Source organism: Nelusetta ayraudi, unplaced genomic scaffold, assembly GCF_046127955.1.
Source record: "Nelusetta ayraudi isolate G7.1 ecotype Tasmania unplaced genomic scaffold, CSIRO-AGI_Nayr_v1 ptg000004l, whole genome shotgun sequence".
In the NCBI taxonomy this organism is placed as follows: Eukaryota; Metazoa; Chordata; class Actinopteri; order Tetraodontiformes; family Monacanthidae; genus Nelusetta; species Nelusetta ayraudi.
The window spans coordinates 2,210,001-2,215,464 of NW_027466054.1; the positions used below are offsets into that span (position 1 = coordinate 2,210,001).

At 40.1% G+C, this 5,464-nt stretch overlaps 1 long non-coding RNA gene across 1 annotated transcript; it reads right to left on the reverse strand.

Annotated features, from left to right (window-relative positions):
- Positions 1-2,085: 2,085 nt before the first annotated feature.
- On the reverse strand, positions 2,086-4,553 carry LOC142899671 (uncharacterized). The gene is made up of 2 exons (XR_012928799.1): positions 3,620-4,553; positions 2,086-2,831 (listed from the first exon to the last, which is right to left on the reverse strand). It is a non-coding gene; the product is annotated as an uncharacterized LOC142899671 (long non-coding RNA).
- Positions 4,554-5,464: the final 911 nt, after the last annotated feature.

Sequence of the window (5,464 nt, forward strand, 5' to 3'; positions counted from 1 at the left end):
ACTGTGGCCAGACATTGAGGAAGAGGAGGGGGCTGAAGCAGGACCTCCACTTGAGTTGGAAGGGACCAATAATGAAAACTGACTTCCTGCAAGTTTGCATATAATCAAAAAAGTCTTTAAAATCCCTTTGTGTTGGCTCGGATTGCTGACTAACCATGTCATTGCAACTCACATGAATTGAAAGCCGTTGAATGGAGGATCTGGTGAGCTAGCAGGTATGTGATTACAAAGGGTTTGCTTAGCTGCTTCGCCGTTGTGTGATAGGAGCTGACTGTGTACTGTCAAATAAGTGTCAACTAGATCATGTAGTGATGAATATCTTAGCGCCAAGTCGTCGTTTTATTCTGTAGCATCATAATTAAAATGTAAGCGACATATGCCATTAATGACAAAAATGTCAACTTCCAAAAAGTGCTGTTAAAAAACAGTACAGATTGCTATTTTAATTTTTTCTGCTTTTAAGCTTAAACCTTTTGATCATCTTCAGTCCTTATCAAAAATACCATGATGTAATGATCAGGATTTTTACCATTAATTAAATGCCAGTTTGCTGACAAGATGCTAAAATCTTGAATGAAAACATGCATTTATTAAATAGTGATTTTCAATATGAGAGTTATTTCCATAGGACCAATATTGGAGAAGCAGTTTTTCTCTTTAAATCAGGTGTGGTAGGTTAAGGACAAGCCAAGATATTATTTTCGATGTATTATCAGTTTTTGTGTTGCATCAGATTTAATATGGATTTGCCATTATAACTAGAATATTTGTGGAAAAACTTTTTTTTTCTCTGTCAAGTGTGTGTACAAGGACAAATGTTCTTATTGACCACAGACAGATGCTGCTTTTGCACTGCATTTATTTTACTGAACACTGAAGTAGGGTTTTTTTTTGTTGCATTTTCACTCTTTATCTGAAGCATGAAATCTTAGCTTCACAAACACATATCTGTGAATCCATTACACACATAACAACCTAAGACACAGCTTATATTAACATTACTTCTTTAAATTTACTCAGATTATGATTACACAAGCATTCTGAGCTTTGCAGCTCAGTTTTCATTTGACTTTGAGCCATAAAAACCTTCTACGGTGACTGGACAAAGGTCTATGCTGGGATCCAACACTTGCGCCATGGGGTATTTCAGGCATGACACCAGAGCGTTGAACTTCCGCAGCTCCTCGATGGTCGCCTGTCTCCTCTTGCTGTACAGTCCCAAGGTCTCCACGCTGTAAGTAGGTGACGATATGTCGAAGGTCATCACTAGGCAGTCGTCGCAGGGGCTGCGATAGATGGTCCCTCTGAAGGTGGTGGATCCCGGAACGCCTTGCACATTGTCTCTGGATCTCAAGGTGTCGTCAAAGTCAACTCCTCTCAGTGGGGCGGTGTAGGGTTGGTTGATGCAAACCCCATCTTGACGCTTGGTTGTAAGAAACGTTGCGTTGTTGTAATGCAAAGTAAAGCTTTCGCTTATCTTAGTGGTCTGGCTTGTTCGGTGATTGATCTTCAGGGATAATGAATTTGAAATCCACTCGCCGTACAAAGGCGGGAGATCCTGTCGTCTTGCAGGCTGAGTCAACGCATCACAAGTCAGAGGACACGCAAGGCTGCTCGACACCAAGCACAGCACTGCGAAGGCACAGGCAGCCAAAAACATGTTGTTCAGAGTTGTAGTCTGTGACAGGAGTACAGCTGCAGTCACTGTGTGAGGCTGAATGAGTTTCCTTGTTGAAGATCCCCCAGGTTTTTAAAGCGGGCTCAAACCTCTGTTTTCACTGCATTTCGCCATACTGCAGGAATCAAAGTTCCTTGTACGAAAAGTTCAAGGCCAAGTTCAAGGCCTTTGCTATCAAAAATTTGAAGGACATGCTGTGCCACATGCAGACATCTCATTCTCCATGCAGGAGAGCATGCATTCTGATTACCTTTGTAGCAGAATGTCAACATATCTATCTAATGACACAATAACACGCCATGACATCTTAGAATATTGTTTATTTCTATTCTTTCCTTATACATGATGTTTCATATAATCGCATATGGGATGGCATGGCATAAAAATAGAAATTTAATTCAATAATCTATTCATCCATCAGTTTAGTTTATTGTGTTTTGTCGGTCACGAGTGACAGAAATGAGTCTTTGACAGGATCATACATGCAAACAAAAAAACAAACAGTCTTGGAGAAGGGATGAGGGGGCTGTTAAAAGTCTGTTTGGACAGGGTGGTTATAGCAGAGGGGATGAAAGATTTCTTCAAGATGTTTTTTCCGGGCCAGCAGAGCCTTATAACATTTGCCTGACGGAGGGGGGAGGAGGGGTCTTCTGTGAGCCGGGTGGCTTTCCCGTGACAGACTGACAGTTCTGAGAAGGGGGATTTATGGTGCTTCAGTGGATTTTTCTGGCCTGGTTAACCGTGTGGGTGAGTATGAATTCAATAAGACACTAGTAACTAGAGATAAAACATGGAAGCTGACCACTTGCTTCATCAACAAGTGGAGGCGCTGTTGCATCTGTTGCTTTTCTTCTTTTTTTTACTAGAATGATTTGTGTACACTGGGGAAAGGGGAGGCAGGTTTTTTTCCCCTGAGAGTTTTGAAGGAGTCAACCTGCTCCACAGGCTGACTATGGATACCGAGTGGTTTAGCATCACCTTGTTTTATTTAAAATCATTAAAAAGCACCCGTTGTGTCCTGTCTTTTAAAAACTTCCTGATCCATAATATCAGTGTGAACTGAAGTCTATATATAGGATCCTTGTGTGAGGATGTGGAAAGTCCTGGTGCTTTGTGCCAGGGTTCAACAAACTCAGATTTGCTTCTTCCACACCTCACTCATTTGTGTGGCAGCATTTTGTGCAGGAGATCACATAGAACCCTCTCCATGCAATCGACATCACAGCAGAGAAGTCAGGGCTACTGGTCTCTACTCCTTCAGCTACTTAGCTGCTTTCTTCTTGGGGATTGGAATTGTAGTAGACTCCTTCCACTTACTGGGGACATTCCCAGAGTCCAAGAGGAAACGTAAGAAACTAGTGAACTCTCCACCTCGCTGAGCAGTCCTTAAACACCCTGCCTCTTTTCTTGTCAGGGCCAGGGGCCTGATGAGGTTTGACCCCTTTAAGGACATAAATGGCTTTGCTGCTGATTGTTGTTGATGGCTGGGTGGGAGGAGACGCAGTTTGGACATTCAAATATAGTATTGGCCAATGATGACGTCAAGGGACTTTGGGGTTGCCTGAAGTGACACTCGCACCCTCCACCAACCCCAGTTCTTTTGGAGAGCGACTGATGCCAAGTATAGTCGAGTCAGGTGGAGTAGTGTTAAACCTGTGTAATGGAAAAGTGCCATAAGGCTCCAACTCATATGGGCTCACTCTATTTGGACAACAAAGATTGAAAAAATGTGGACATGTCGGTTTTTGTTTCTACTGGGAGATTTGGCTGTTAGGGGGAGAATGTGGTGGAAGTACTGTGAGAGAGTTGATTAATTCTTCTTTGCATCAGTAGTTCAGACTGGTGGTCGTGGTGGTGTAACAACTTAATGAAAGGATTGGTGAAGGTTAAACTGTCAACAAAAGACACACAATTGTTTGGTGTTGATGGCATTTATTTCACATTTACAGTAATTAACCAATAGTTTGACCATAGAAACATTTGGAAAGGAGATGCATTTAAAAAGAAAACAAATCTTCATTTAATTTCATTCATTTGATCTCCCATAGTCATTCAGACAGAACATAGCCACAAATTAAACAACAGTGGCCTGCAAAACATCAGATCTTTTCCACTGGATCTACTGTTGCGGTTGCTCTGGACAGAGCTCCTTGGTAGGATCCAGCACTATAGGCGGAGGCATTTTCAGACACTCCAGCTGAGCCATGAACTCCTCCATCTCCTCTGGGAGCACTTCCCTCCTTCTGCTCAACAGATATAGATCTACCGACTTGTGAGAAGGCGACTCCACATCAAAAGTAATCACCAGACAGTCTGGACAGGATGTACTGCGAAGGGTTGCAGTTAGGGTGAAGTTCTTGACCTTTGAGATGATGACAGGACCCTCCAATGATATGTTACGTTGAGAGTACTCACACTGCCCGTTTGAGGAGGTGGCAATCATGTAGGAGGAATTCCTGACATCAACAGCAAAACTTTCCATTTCTTTAAGAGCGGCTCTGGCTGCTTCCATTTGCAGGCTGCCTGCGACTGAGGCCCACCTACCCATCAGGTCGGCAGAGTCCACTTGATTTAAAGGTCGCAGCAGGTCTTCACAGGCCAAAGGAGCTGCGAGGTTCCCCGACACCAAGAGGAAAAAGATGATGCAGGCAGCGTAGAACATTATTCCTTGGATTTGAAAGCAGAGATCTTTGTGAAGCAGCAGTGCTCATTGAGTATCCTGAGTCATTGAGAAAAATTTGGTTTTAATGGACACAAGTCAGAATTTCGTAATTGTGGAGTTTCCGCAGGGCAAAGTTCCATCGATTAAAGAGTCGACTTTCATCAAATCAAAAATATTTGATTAGAACCATCTGAGTCTGAGTGTTTGAGGTATCTGCCTTCAGAGGACTTTGGCACCAACAACAGAGTATCATAAAAAAAAAAGTATAATTCATTTTATATGATAAAAGTAGGCATCTGGTGCCATTTTTCTAAAAAAAATTCTCAACACTTTATGAAGCAATGCCGTAGTATGAAATAATGGTAATATGTTAGTCCACTCAGTGTTTACTCCCAGTGTGTAATGATGCAGGTTCAAGGTCAGTCACAACTTGTCCTCAAATAAAGTGGACAACTAATAATTTAGTCATAGTTGACAATTTAAGTTTGTTAAACATTAACAGATGCAAATGTATTTAACAAGATTAAACATTCATCTTTGTTGGTGAAAAAAAACTGTTTTATTTTATATTATATTTTCACACAAGAACCATTTCAGTCTGTTAATTCATTCACAATGACAAATCTTAACTACTGTGGGTGTAAAAATAGATAAATGTGCAAACACTCTTTATTTTTCTGTGTAAAATATATGGCCTGCCGTCTTTGATTATATATTTGAATATTGGCACACTGTTACTGTTGATGTATGTTCTTTGAAGGCTCTCAGCCATTAAGATCATGTGTCTCTTAGTGTTGAGGTAGGAGGCAGAAGAGGTCTCAATAAACATATGTATGTATATATATATATATATATATATATGTATATATATATATATATATATATATATATATATATATATATATATATATATATATACATATATATATATATATATATTTATATACTATATATTTTTTTTTTTATGATACTCTGTTGTTGTCGTAAAAAAAAAGCATAATTCATTTTATATGATAAAAGTAGGCATCTGGTGCCATTTTTCTAAAAAAAATTCTCAACACTTTATGAAGCAATGCCGTAGTATATGCCGTAGTATATATATATATACATATGTATATATATAT